This window comes from Lithobates pipiens, unplaced genomic scaffold, assembly GCF_037356315.1.
Source record: "Lithobates pipiens isolate NorthernLeopardFrog02 unplaced genomic scaffold, aLitPip1_a1.2 Scaffold_16, whole genome shotgun sequence".
Lineage (NCBI taxonomy): Eukaryota > Metazoa > Chordata > Amphibia > Anura > Ranidae > Lithobates > Lithobates pipiens.
Window position 1 is genome coordinate 95,830,168 of NW_027507748.1, and position 14,688 is coordinate 95,844,855.

The 14,688-nt window shown below is 42.7% G+C and overlaps 1 long non-coding RNA gene across 1 annotated transcript in view; it reads left to right on the plus strand.

The window, feature by feature from the left end:
- The first annotated feature begins 224 nt into the window (after positions 1 to 224).
- Positions 225 to 14,688, plus strand: part of LOC143984261 (uncharacterized) — a 264,520-nt gene continuing 250,056 nt past the window's right edge. Inside the window, exon 1 of the long non-coding RNA XR_013274752.1 lies at positions 225 to 434. This is a non-coding gene — a long non-coding RNA (uncharacterized LOC143984261). The remainder of the gene's footprint in view (positions 435 to 14,688) is intronic.

Consider the following 14,688-nt stretch of genomic DNA (forward strand, 5'->3'; position numbering starts at 1 on the left):
CTTATGGGTAATAATTCTAAATTGCAAACAAAAAACTGCAGAATGAAGTTCTAGTATGGGAGATAAAGACCAGAGAATCATGCAGAGAATAGTCTGCAGGTCACAGTCTGGTGTTCATATACAAAGTGTCCAGCAGGTGTCAGTGTCCCTCGCACAGCTCCTGGAATGTGGCTGGCACAGTAGACTAATGTACAGAACACTCAGCTGTCGGGCTGCCTGCGAGTCTGTGTGCTGCAAGTGCTGGGTCTGCCTTATCTCCTCTACAATAATTTGCCTTACATTGTACTCCAAGGGTTGTCATAATGAACACGTCCTTCTCTGTGAGCACACATATGGATTAATAAGGGATACGCTTCAAACTGTTCTGCATTGTGGGATGAAATGAGCAGAAAGTTCCATTACAACTGAGTGGTCCAGGTGGGAGTTATGGACAGGTAGGTCTACTTTCTCTATGTAAGTTGCTCCCATTGTTTAACTATATATATATATATATATATATATATATATATATTATTTTATAGTATAGCAAGCCATTTTTTAATTTTAATTTTAATTTAATTTAATTTTAGTTTTCAGAAGTTGGCTCAATAAACATGGGGTGACCTCTGGAAAGTGGAGCTGTTTCCAATAGCAACCGTAACCCGTGTCTTGGGAATATTGCCCATAGACTGGACCTAGCTGGAGCATCTAAACAATGGTCCAGAACACAGGAAACTATTATCATTGCCATTAGTCCCAGTTATCACTTGTGTGTCATTTTTCTTTGTGTTAAATGTAAATATATCAGTCCCCAAAAAATGTTCAGTTCTATTCTTTGGGGTGTTTATTTATGTAGTGTCTTTAATTTACATTAGTCCCTGCCTTCAAGAATCTTACAATCTAAGCTCCCTATGTCACAAACTAGAGCCAATAATCCTAATAGCATGTCCTTGTTATGTGGCAGGGAACCCACACATGCACAGGGAGAACATGCAAACTCCATGCAGGTAGTGTCATAGTTGGGTTCCAAACTGAGGTCCCCAGTGCTGTGAAGCGGATGTGCTAACCACTGAGCCACTGTGTTGCTTGTGCTGTGAGCTGTGAGCTTGTTCTGTGCATTGCACAGGTGTCCTTGTTGAGGAAATGAGGAAAGAGGGAATCTCTAGGCACTCTTTGAGGTTTTAACAGTGTCTCAGGATTGCACTATTAAGGGCATCATTCTACTATAATTTACTATACTTTACAGTACTGTATCATTGGGCTATCCCTGGCTATGCCTAGAATGTGAAGTTACTATCCCTGGGTGAACCTACTGAAGTGTGTGTTGTCACTTCTGTCCTATGATAGATGTAGTTGGGCTGCTCTGTCATTACGTGGGGGAAAGATTTACCTACTTTTTTATGTATGATCCTGATGTGCAGGTGGGTCAATAGGATTTTATATATATATATATATATATATATATATATATATAATACAAGTCTGCACTACAAGTGTTTCCATGGCTCTAAATGATCTTGCTGCATTCTAAATCGTAAAAAGAAAAAGTATTAAAAAAAAGCATTCTGTATGCTAGTACACATTAAGAATCAGATTTTTTTTTGTTGCATTGGAATGCATCTGGGTTTATATCTGTTTAGTCAGCATGTAAGTGAATCTGAAGCTACCACACATATTACAATCTCTGTACAGTCTCCAATAACTGTAAAGTGTGAGCATCTTACTCAGTCCTTCTCAACCTTTTTAACCTTTGGCAGAACTTTCCCATCTCTGGGAACCCCTGCTAATAATTACTACTTCTATAGCCCACTGTACATTATTATGATGGTCAGAGGGAACAATACTCCACATTAGTGGTCAGAGGGAAGAATGCTCCTTATATTGGTGTTCGGTTATAAGGTTGCTCTTTACATTGGTGGTCAGTGATAAAATCGTTCCTTACAGTGGTGGTCAGTGATAAAATCGTTCCTTACAGTGGTGGTCAGTGAAAAGAATGTTCCTTACATTGGTGGTCAGTGAAAGGAATGTTCCTTACATTGGTGGCCAGTGAAAAGAATGTTCCTTACATTGATGATCAGTGATAAGAATACTCCATACCTTGGTGGACAGTGATAAGGTTTTTCTTTACATTGGTGGTCAGTGATAAGAATGCTCCTTACTTTGGTGATCAGTGGGAAGAATGCACCTATATTGGTGGTCAGTGGGAAGAATGCACCTATATTGGTGGTCAGTGGGAAAAATGCACCTATATTGGTGGTCAGTGGGAAGAATGCACCTATATTGGTGGTCAGTGGGAAGAATGCACCTATATTGGTGGCCAGTGGGAAGAATTGGTTAATAAACAGTTAAGACAGTGCTATTACCTATAAATATGTGATAAAAATTTTTTTCTCAGTAGCGTAAATACAGCCAAATGAATACAAAATATATAAACATATAGAACTGCAATTTCATAACAAGTAAATTGAGAAAGTGCTAAATGTACAAAATGAATAAGGTGTGAAGAATGGACCTTAAATCGGTGGTCAGTGATAAGAATTCTCCTTATATCGGTGGTGAGTGGGAAGAATGCTGCTTATGTTGGTGATCAGTGAGAGGAATGCTCCTTATGTTGGTGATCAGTGGAAAAAATGGGGCTTATACTGCTCTGGGGAAAGAATGAACCTTATATTGGTGGCCATTTATAAGAATCCTTCTTAGATCAGTGGTGAGTAGGAAAAATGCTCTTTACATTGGTGGTCAGTAATAAGAATGCTTCTTACATTGGTGGTCAGTAATAAGAATGCTTCTTACATGGGTGGTCAGTAATAAGAATGCTCCTTACTCTGGTGGTCAGTAATAACAATGCTCCTTACATTGGTGGTCAGTAATAAGAATGCTCCTTACTCTGGTGGTCAGAAATAAGAATGCTCATTATATTGGTGGTTGGTAATAAGAATGCTCCTTACATTGGTGGTCGGTAATAAGAATGCTCTGTAAATTGGTGGTTCAGTAATAAGAATGCTCCTTATATTGGTGCTCAGTAATAAGAATGCTCCTTACATTGGTGGTCAGTAATAAGAATGCTCCTTACATTGGTGCTCAGTAATAAGAATGCTCCTTACATTGGTGCTCAGTAATAAGAATGCTCCTTACATTGGTGGTGAGCAATAAGAATGCTCCTTACATTGGTGGTCAGTAATAAGAATGCTCCTTACATTGATGCTCAGTAATAAGAATGCTCCATAAATTGGTGGTCATTAATAAGAATGCTGCTTACATTGGTGCTCATTAATAAGAATGCTCCTTACATTGGTGCTCAGTAATAAGAATGCTCTGTAAATTGGTGGTTCGGTAATAAGAATGCTCCTTACATTGGTGCTCAGTAATAAGAATGCTCCTTACATTGGTGCTCATTAATAAGAATGCTCCTTACATTGGTGCTCAGTAATAAGAATGCTGCTTACATTGGTGCTCATTAATAAGAATGCTCCTTACATTGGTGCTCAGTAATAAGAATGCTCCTTACATTGGTGCTCAGTAATAAGAATGCTCCTTACATTGGTGCTCAGTAATAAGAATGCTCCTTACATTGGTGCTCAGTAATAAGAATGCTCCTTACATTGGTGCTCAGTAATAAGAATGCTCCTTACATTGGTGCTCAGTAATAAGAATGCTCCTTACATTGGTGCTCAGTAGGGATGAGCCGAACACCCCCGGTTCGGTTCGCACCAGAACTTGCGAACGACCCCCGCGTTCGGTACGAACGTTAGAACCCCATTGAAGTCTATGGGACTCGAACGTTCGAATTGGAAAGTGCTAATTTTAACGGCTAATATGCAAGATAGTGTCCTAAAAAGGGTTTGGGGACCTGCCTCCTGCCTCAGGGGACATGGGTCACTGCAAAAAAAAAGTTTTAAAAACTGCCGTTTTGTCGGGAGCACTGATTTTAATGACGATTAAAGTGAAAAAAAAAAAGTGAAATATTCCTTTAAATATGGTGCCTGGGGGGTGTCTGTAGTATGCCTGTGAAGTGCCACGTGTTTCCCGTGTTTAGAACAGTCCCTGCACAAAATGACATTAAACGGAAATAACACCATTTAAAACTGCTTGCGGTTTTAATGTTATATCTGGTTCCTGCAATATGGTTGAAAATCATTGAGAAACATGGCATGGGTAGCCCTCCCTGCCCATTACCAGCCTATTTGGGTCTTGTACGCATATTAAGGGGAACCCCGTACCCATATTAAAAAAAGGAAATGCGTGTGGCCCCCAGGCCCTATATACTCAGAACAGCAGTATACAGGCGGTGCAAACAAGACAGGGACTGTGTAGGTTTGTTGTGTTAAGTTGAATCTGTTTGTCATTTTCAACCGGTACATTTTTAAAGTGTAGCTCCAGTCAAAAAAACTATCTTTAAGCTTTTTGGAAAACATAGGGAAGGGTTATCACCCCTGTATAATTTGTTTTGTCGTCCATCTTTTTTCATCTCACTTGCTGCTGTCTCCTTGCGTTTGCAAGTAGGAGATGTTTGTAAGTTGGATGTTTGAAAGTAGGGGCCTGCCCTATATTATAGCGGTATGTACTGGGTACAGAGCACGCAGACAGCACGCACTATCTCCTAACACTACTGACTGCAAGCTCTATTATTAACCACTTGTTAGCCCAATGTTTGCATAAAGTGAAAGATGAAGTTATGCTGAGTAAATAGATATCAAACATGTCACTCTTCAAAATTGCACATGCCCGTGGAATGGCGCCAAACGTCGCTACTTAAAAAATCCCCATAGGCGACGCTTTAATTTTTTTTTTACTGGTTACATGTTTTGAGTTGCAGAGGAGGTCTAGGACTAGAATTATTGCTCTCGCTCTAACATTCTCGGCGATACCTCACATGTGTGGCACATGCGAGCACATGGGGACATGGGCGCTTTAATTTTTATTTTATTTTTTTATTGTTCATTTTACTTTATTTATTTTAGTTTGACATTTTTTTCCCCAAAAATATATTTTTGATCACTTTTATTCCTATTACAAGAAATGTAAACATCCCTTGTAATAGGAATATGGGGTGACAGGTCCTCTTTACAGTGAAATCTGGGGGGTCAATATGACCCCACATCTCACCTCTAGGCTGGGAAGCCTGAAATAAAAAATAAAAAAAAGATTCTGGCTTTGATCGTACTGGCGAGTTGGTAGAAGCACCGGAGGGCGGTGAGGGGTGGGGGGCGTCTATGGCTGGGTATTTCAGGGTATCACCGAGTATGGCTGGGTATCTCTGAGTATGGCTGGGTATGGCAATTTATGGCAGGGTATTACAGAGTATTGGCGGGGTATTGGCGGGGTACTACAGAGTAATAGCAGGGTACTGCAGAGTATTGGGGGGTACTACAGAGTAATAGCAGGGTACTGCAGAGTATTGGGGGGTACTACAGAGTAATGGCAGGGTACTGCAGAGTATTAGGGGTACTGCAGAGTAATGGCGGGTACTGCAGAGTAATGGCGGGTACTGCAGAGTATTGGGGGGTACTGCAGAGTAATGGGGGTTACTGCAGAGTAATGGGGGGTACTGCAGAGTAATGGCAGGGTACTGCACTGCAGAGTAATGGCAGGGTACTGCAGAGTATTGGGGGTACTGCAGAGTAATGGCGGGTACTGCAGAGTAATGGCGGGTACTGCAGAGTAATGGCGGGTACTGCAGAGTAATGGCGGGTACTGCAGAGTATTGGGGGGTACTGCAGAGTAATGGCAGGGTACTGCAGAGTATGCACTGGTATTGCAGAGTATTGGCAGGGAATTGAGGGGTTAAATTCGGTGAGCAGCGATGTGGGCACTGCAGATGCAGCCCACATCGCTGCTGACACCGATCTCTTTCCCCTCCGCTGTACCGATCAGTACAGAGAGGGGAGGGAGGAACCGGCGTCATAACATGACGCCGGTTTGTTTCCAAGTGATCACTCCGTCATTTGACGGAGCAATCACGTGGTAAACGGCCGCTATGAGCGGCCATTTACCGTGATCCGTGATGCGACCCGGCGGTCACGGATGCTCTCGAGTGCGCACACCTCGGGGCACGCGAGAGCAGAATTCTGGGAGGCCATTAATTAACGGCCTCTCAGAGTTAAACAACCCCCCTGAAGCCGTTAATCGGCAATGGGCAGTTGTTAAGTGGTTAAAGCTAGATCACTAGCTATATAGGTGAGGTGAATATAGTGGTGTATACTGCAGTCAGGGCACAGACAACAACCACTACACAGCAGCAAGATAGGAAATCAGCCAAAAACGATTGGTGTGTACTGTGTTGAAGGTACACAGAACACCCACTGCTTCAGATGCTAAGTAACACACTACACGAGGCCGCCTCAAAGGCGGCCTTATATAGTGTGGGGCGTGCACTACACAGCCTGAGCTATGATTGGCCACAGGCAGGATGCCTGTGGCCAATCATGGCTCTCCTCGCTGCCGGCGCTGCGATTGGCCAAGCATGCGGGGTCACAGTGCATGCTTGGCCAATCATGGGGCAGCAATGCACTGCGCCACCGCAGTGCATTGTGGTCCGCGCGCGCGTCACTCGAATTTTGACGCAAACGGCCCAAACGTTCGGAATTCGCCGAACGGCCGAACAGCCAATGTTCGAGTCGAACGTACGTTCGACTCGAACACGAAGCTCATCCCTAGTGCTCAGTAATAAGAATGCTCCTTACATTGGTGCTCAGTAATAAGAATGCTCCTTACATTGGTGGTCAGTAATAAGAATGCTCTGTAAATTGGTGGTTCGGTAACAAGAATGCTCCTTACATTAGTGCTCAGTAATAAGAATGCTTCTTACATTGGTGGCCAGTAATAAGAATGCTCCATAAATTGTTGGTCAGCAATAAGAATGCTCCTTACATTGGTGGTTAGTAATAAGAATGATCCTCACATTGGTGGTCGGTAATAAGAATGCTCCTTACATTGGTGGTCAGTAATAACAAAGCTCCTTACATTGGTGGTCAGTAATAAGAATGCTCCTTACATTGGTGCTCAATAATAAGAATGCTCTGTAAATTGGTGGTCAGTAATAACAATGCTCCTTACATTGGTGATCAGTAATAACAATGCTCTTGTAATTGGTAGTCAGCGGGAAGAATTACCCTCTTACAGATAGCTAAAAAGATCACTGGTGTCAATAGGAATTTATAAGAGGTAGAAATTGCTCCTCAATCAAGGGACCCCATGGTGCCACAGACTTCTGCTTGGAAAAACCAATTCAATGACTGGATATACCGGTCAGGAAGACACTTGCACGTCATGATTGTTTAGAATCTATAGGATTTTGTACAATCGTATTGTAATGTGTATGGCTAGCTCAATCTATGACAACACATTGTAACTGCTTTAAAAATAAATGTAAACACAGCTGTGACGAATCTGACCTCTGTGGGGAATTTGACAGAATGCTAGAAGAAAAACATGTATCCTCCATTACCAAACTTACTTAATTGTATAGCCTTAACTACTTAACTACCTAACACTAAGTACTTAACTACGTACACATGGGCGTGTGTGGGCTTCAGCTGACTTTTTCAGCGGACAGTCTGGCGGACTAAGTATTTCGGAATTTCCGTAATATTGTCCGTCCAACTTTGGTTTCAGTGGACAGTCCGCTCGTGTGTAGGCAAGTTGGACGGACTAAGAATGGCGCATGCTCAGAAAGGATTTACACGCCGAAGGTTGCATTGCTGTGTATTGGACGTCGTATTTCTAGTCCCGTCGTACGTGCTGTACACGTCATCGCGCACGCTTTCAACGGACTGTCTGTTCATCGTGTGTGGTCAAGTCCGTTCATTCAAAAGTAGGACGGACTGTCTGTCGGATTGTCTGATGGACTTAGTTGGCCAGACAGTCCGCCCGTGTGTACGCGGCTTAACTAGCCTAACTACCTATGCTGACTAAACTGTATAAATGCAATTGTGTATATTTACCTATTTTCAACTGGCTCTGAATGGCCACATGATGCTCTGTGTCAGCCAGCGGTGGCTGCAAGCGAGAAGATAGGCTCAAAAACAACTTAAAAATGTCTGGGAGTGGTGACATCACCCTTACGCTCCCATGTCCCAATCATTGTTGGGCCCCCCCACAGCAACTGCCTCTGGCTGCCAAAGGAAAACTGGATCACGTGACCGGATCAGACCTGGCTGAAAATAGATAAAGTAAGTAAGTGTACAGTTTTTTTAAACAGGTTAGTCTGCATAAGTAGCAGGAGGTGAACGTTTACAGGCTAAGTTCACGTTTGTTCACTTTTTTTTTCTAAATTTCAGCTCCCCTTTGCACCGAAATAGCACTAAAGTGGATGTAAACCCACTCTCATCCTTTCTAAAGTACTGCAATATTGGTTATCTAGAAGGATATACATGCCTCCTGCATGTATGCTTATCTGTCAAATGTCTCCCCTCTGTCTGCTATGAGACCCGAAAAACTGCAGATTTTGTGGGTGGGTCTGTTTTCCAGGGCTCAGTGGGTGAAGTCGTGATATCAGTAGACTCCCTGCCCACCTCTACACTCTCCTTATCAACATGCATTTTCTCCTGTGTATTTCTTACACTGAACTTCTGCTATGATCACTAACATCCAGTCAAAACTCAGAAAAGTCCCCACATGATTTCAGCATGCCAAATCATTCTGAGGCATGGAACAGCCAATCCTTGCAGAGCTGCTGAAAAAAGGAATGGGGGTGGGAATTAAAAAATAATACATGTCTCAGGCTAGTGCACGAGATATGTAAATCACCTGTCAATCACAGCAAGGGGGAAGAACGGACAAAGATTTCACAGTTTGTCCATTTTTATTTCACTGAAAAAAGATAAGAGGATTGCTCAGAGCTGGATTAACTCTTTGTGGCAGGACTGGGCACAGCTGATCTGAAATCCCATACTCTATATTGTTGCAGACAAAAAAAAATTGGGTTTCCATCCACTTTAATGTACTTCTTTTGCAAAAATAAAACAACTTTCCATTTATTCTACACATGCTTATCTCACTCTATTCATGGATGTTTAAAAACTCTGCTCCATTACTTCTGCCTTACTTCCTGGACAGACTTTAGGTCATAACACAGGAAGGAGTTGACCAGCTGAGGGTAGATGATGCAGGGTGTGTGCTAATGAGATCAGCTGGTCAACTCCTTCCTGTGTCATGACCTAAAGTCTGTCCAGGAAGTAAGGCAGAAGTAATGGAGCAGTGTTTTTAAACATCCATGAAGAGAGGGAGGTAAGCGTGGGTAGAATAAATGGAAAGCTGTTTTATTTTTGCAACATAAGTACATTCATGCTGTGTTGGTACATAGGGAAGACAGAATATAGGGGAAAAAAAAAAGGTGAACTTAGCCTTTAAGACTAAATTTAAGAGATGTCATCCCATCTACATCTAAAAATGTGTTTTTATTGCTACCCCTCTCCCTATTAGTGTAATTACCCAGTCCTTCCCATCTCTCTAATCCCCTGTAACAGAAGGTGAGGGATACTCTTCTAAATGCAGACACCAGTCCAGACACCGCCATATCCATAGTTCAGATTGCATTAAAAGCAGGTTGTAAGCAGTCTGATGCCTCATAAGTTGGAATCTTATGACATACACTGTAGGACATTTCTTCACGTCTTACTGTTTGAACAGCAGTGTTTATGCTAATTTTCTGATCTCATTTATCTACATAAAGTTCTAAGAACTGTAACTGTACATCTGTTCTTTTCTAGCATGTGGTGACATCAAATCTTTTTATACAATTAGTAGTGAAAAGCACTTGTGTGTCAAGAAAATCCCAGGCCAGTATGTGAGAAAATCACATTAAATGATTGTATTAAAAAATGATGAAACTGAATACAAATCCTATGAAAAATCCTGAATACAAAATTCTATGAACATTTTAACCACTTGCCGACCGCCTCACGCCGATGTACGTCGGCAGAATGGCACGGGCAGGCATAAGCACGTACATGTACGTGCTTTGCCTCCCGCGGGTCGGGGGCCCGATCGGGCCCCCGCCCGGTGCCTGCGGCGGTCGGTTTTCGTTCGGGAGCGATCCCGGACGAGGGGACGGCCATTCATTCATGGCCACCCCCTCGCGATCGCTCCCGACGAATGGAAATCCCCGGTGACATCACTTCCTCTCCTGTAATGTAAACACAGGAGAGGAAGTGATGTATTCTCTCCTCCGTGTCGGTATTTTTCGTTCCGACACGGAGGAGAGCGGATCAGTGAGTTGCACCAACACATCCCACACACAGTAGAACATGCCAGGCACACTCACACCCCCCCTTTACCCCCCGATCACCCCCCCAATTACCCCTGCCCCCCAGTCACAGTGACACCAATGTCATTTTTTTTTTTTTTTTTTTTTTTTTTGCATTGGTGTCATTTGTGACTGTAATAACTGTTAGGGCAGTTAGGGTTAGCCCCCTTTAGTTCTAATGTACCCCCCTAACCCCCCCAATAAAGGTTTAACCCCGTGATCACCCCCCGTCGCCAGTGTCACTAAGGCTGGGTTCACATTGCAGCGGTTTATGAGAACGAATGTGATTCGCACCGCACTGCAGTGCAAATCACATCCGATCTCTGTGCGATTCGAGTTCAGCCATTCGCCGCACCCGCCGCACCCGCCACACCCGCCGCACCCGCCGCAAATTCGCACGGGACCCTTTTTTTGGCCCGCAGCAGAATCGGATCGCATGGGTGTTCACACCATGCGATCCGAGTTTGCAGATCGCACTGCGATATGCGAACTGATCTGGGGGTGTCAGTAACATTTCACTGACACTCCCAGCAGTTCGCATAGGGCAGTGTGAACTGCCGCCGGGAGGCATGCGATGCGGGAACCCGCCGCGGATTCGCGGCGTTTCCGCATCGCTCCAGTGTGAACCCAGCCTAATAAGCGATCATTTTTCTGATCGCCGTATTAGTGTCACAGGTGACGCTAGTTAGGCAGGTAGGTATTTAGGTTCGCCGCAGCTTTTTATAGCGCTAGGGACCCCCATATACTACCGCATAAAGCCCCCTGATTGCCCCCTAGTTAACCCTTTCACCAGTGATCACCATATAACTATTACAGGTGACGCTGGTTGGTTAGTTATTTTTTTATAGTTTCAGGGCACCCGCCATTTATTACCTAGTCTCACTAGTGTACCCCTAAATTTAGGGGTGTCTACTTTCTAAAATGGGGTCATTTGGGGGGGGGGGTTTGTGCCATCTTGGCATTTTATGGCCTTCAAAACTGTAACGCCCTTAGAAAGCCTGAAGGCGGTGCTTGGTTTTTGGGGCCCCGTACGCGGCTAGGCTCCCAAAAAGTCCCACATATGTGGTATCCCCGTACTCAGGAGAAGCAGCAGAATTTATTTTGGGGTGTCATTTCACATATGCCCATGGCATGCATGAGCAATATATCATTTAGTGACAACTTTGTGAAAAAAAAAAAAAAAAAAAAAAAGTTTGTAATTTTCCCGCAACTTGTGGCAAAATATAAAATATTCCATGGACTCAACATGCCTCTCAGCAAATAGCTTGGGGTGTCTACTTTCTAAAATGGGGTCATTTGTGGGGGTTTTGTGCCATCTTGGCATTTTATGGCCTTCAAAACTGTAATAGGTAGTGAGGCGTGAAATCAAAAATTTACGCCCTTAGAAAGCCTGAAGGCGGTGCTTGGTTTTCGGGGCCCTGTACGCGGCTAGGCTCCCAAAAAGTCCCACATATGTGGTATCCCCGTACTCAGGAGAAGCAGCAGAATTTATTTTGGGGTGTCATTTCACATACGCCCATAGCATGTGTGAGCAATATATCATTTAGTGACAACTTTGTGTAAAAAAAAAAAAAAAATTTTTTTTTTGTCATTATTCAATCGCTTGAGGCAAAAAAATAAAATATTCAATGGGCTCAACATGCCTCTTATCAATTTCCTTAGGGGGTCTACTTTCCAAAATGGGGTCATTTGGGGGGGTTTTGTACTGCCCTGTCATTTTAGCACCTCAAGAAATGAGATAGACAGTCGTAAACTAAAAGCTGCGTAAATTCCAGAAAACGTACCTTAGTTTGTAGATGTGACAACTTTTGCGCAAACCAATAAATATACAATTATTGACTTTTTTTTTACCAAAGACATGTGGCTGAATACATTTTGGCCTAAATGTATGACTAAAATTGAGTTTATTGGATTTTTCTAATAACAAAAAGTAGAAAATATCATTTTTTTTCAAAATTTGCGGTCTTTTTACGTTTATATCGCAAAAAATAAAAATCGCAGAGGCAATCAAATACCATCAAAAGAAAGCTCTATTTGTGGGAAGAAAAGGACGCAAATTTTGTTTGGGTACAACATTGCATGACCGCGCAATTACCAGTTAAAGCAGCGCAGTGCCAAAGTGTAAAAAGACCTCTGGTCATTTACCAGCAAAATGGTCCGGTCTGAAAGTGGTTAATTGGAAACCCATTTCTGGAGCAGTTTCAGGTAACGGCACAATCAACCAATACACTACTTATGGTATGCAATAAATATTTCAGCTGTATTTTAGTCTTGTTTTATTTCATTTTTATTATTTGCAAACTGAAGCAGTATATACCTTTTCACTGTTATAGAAATAACAATTTAATTCAAGGCGCTTCTCTGACATTTTTCTTCTAGATTATTCTGGGCTTTCTAATAAGAGAGCCCAATACTGTCTACCCACTTAATTGCTTCTGTCTGATGGAAATGTGGGTCCAAACAAGCTAGAAACACGTAAAAGTGTGTGTCCCTCCCCCTATTAGTTCAATTATGAATTTATTTTAAATAAAATAATATGATAGCACATAGATTTCACACCCTGCGCTAGACAGGTTAAATTTAGTTTTTTAAGTTTTTTGCTTTGCTGTAATCGGCTGTTTATGCAGTTATTTTTTTTTGGTTTGGTCAGCTCTCCCCAAGCTTGGTGGCTGATTGCTCCTGTCTGGCTCTGGGGGAGGCTTCCAGAATAGAGTAGGAGGGCCAGACACTGAGTTATGAATATTTATCTGACCTTTCCCTGTCCTTATCTCCTCCCCTCTTTATCTGACCAATCCCTGGAAAGGACACCCAGGAATGTGACTAGAGAGAAGATAAATGTTTGAAGAGTCTTTACCTGGGGGTGCTGCCCCTTTGGGGGGCAGCCTGTGTACTGAAGACCTGTGTAAATTAGTGACTAATGCAGCTAATGAGCATGAGCTCTTTCTTGTCAGGCCTCAGGATGTGCTTGGCTAAGTACATGGAGGAACCTGGATTTGAAAGACATTTCTGGAAGTCACTACCTTAACCACATGCCGACCAGTTGTACTGCGGCAGAATGGCACAGCTGGGCGAAGCGACATTATGTAACATCGCTTCGCCCTGTGGCTACCGCCTCCACCCTGTGGCTGCGGGAGGCGCGCGCCCCTGCTCGCTCCCCGAGCCGATGTGAGTGCCCGACAGTCTCGATCACCGCTGGGCTCATGCGATCGCTCAGGGCACATAGAGAACCCAGAACTGTATGTGTAAACACACAGTTTCTGGTTCTCTGAGGAGAGAACTGACAGATCGTCTGTTCATACAGAGTATGAACAGCGATCTGTTAGTTTCCCTGCACAGTCCCCATCCCCCTTCAGTTAGAACACAAACTAGGACACACATTAACCCCTCCCCTGACCCCTAGTTTTAACCCCTTCACTGCCAGTGACATTTTTACATTATTAATGCCAATGGTCCCAAAAATGTGTCAAAATTGTCCGACGTGTCCGCCATAATGTCTATATATTTATAATGTTTGTGGGCTCTTAGTAACTTTCAAGCAAAAACTATGGATTTTAACCAAATGTCAGAAAAAGTCTTCGTCATGAAAGGGTTAAAGTGACAGTCAGAACTTATATTAAGATCTGTATGCAACATTTCCAAGCAGGAGCTGAAGGGTGAGTTAAAGGTTTTGATAAAGCTGTTCAAAGCTTGTCAAAAGCTGAAGCTCATGGGAAACAGACCAAAATAGTGGAGTTGTTGGACTCCTTTGACTCCCTGGTGGAGGAATGATATGTAAGAAGACTGATTCAACCCATCGTTGTCTGCCCAAATCTGAAACATTGCTTTTAAAAAAAAAAAGATTATAGGGTGAGTGAGATTCTAAAATTAGGATGTTATAATAACCAAGCAACCTGCAGAAACATTGGCGCTGTCAGAAGGAACCTTCATTTACCCCAGCTGTGAGGCTGCTAGAAAGAAATCCATCCGAGTAGAATTTGATATGTTTATCTATCAGTGAATCTCCCGTGTTTGCAGTTGGGCAGATCAATGGATTAACAGTAACATTTCCAGGCAAGGCAGCGGAATTTGTGGCATTTTAATATTTATCCCAGGTTTCCGCATGATTTTCTTTTGTTTCATATTGAAGTCCATTTGTAATGTTTGTTAAACATTCATTTTAGTTCTCGGTAAGCTTTCTGTACATTTGTTAACCTTTCGCTGATGTGAGCCAGCTCTCATTCTCATTTAACCACTTAAGGACCGGGCCTATTTTTCAAACTTGGTGTTTACAAGTTAAAATCTTTTTTTCTTTTTTTTTTTTTTGCTAGAAAATTACTTGGAACCCCCAAACATTATATATATTTTTCAGGCACCCTAGAGAATAAAATGGCGATCGTTGCAATACTTTATGTCACACTGTATTTGCTGAGCGGTCTTAAAAGCGCAGTGTTTTTGGAAAAAATACACTTTTTTGAATTAAAAAA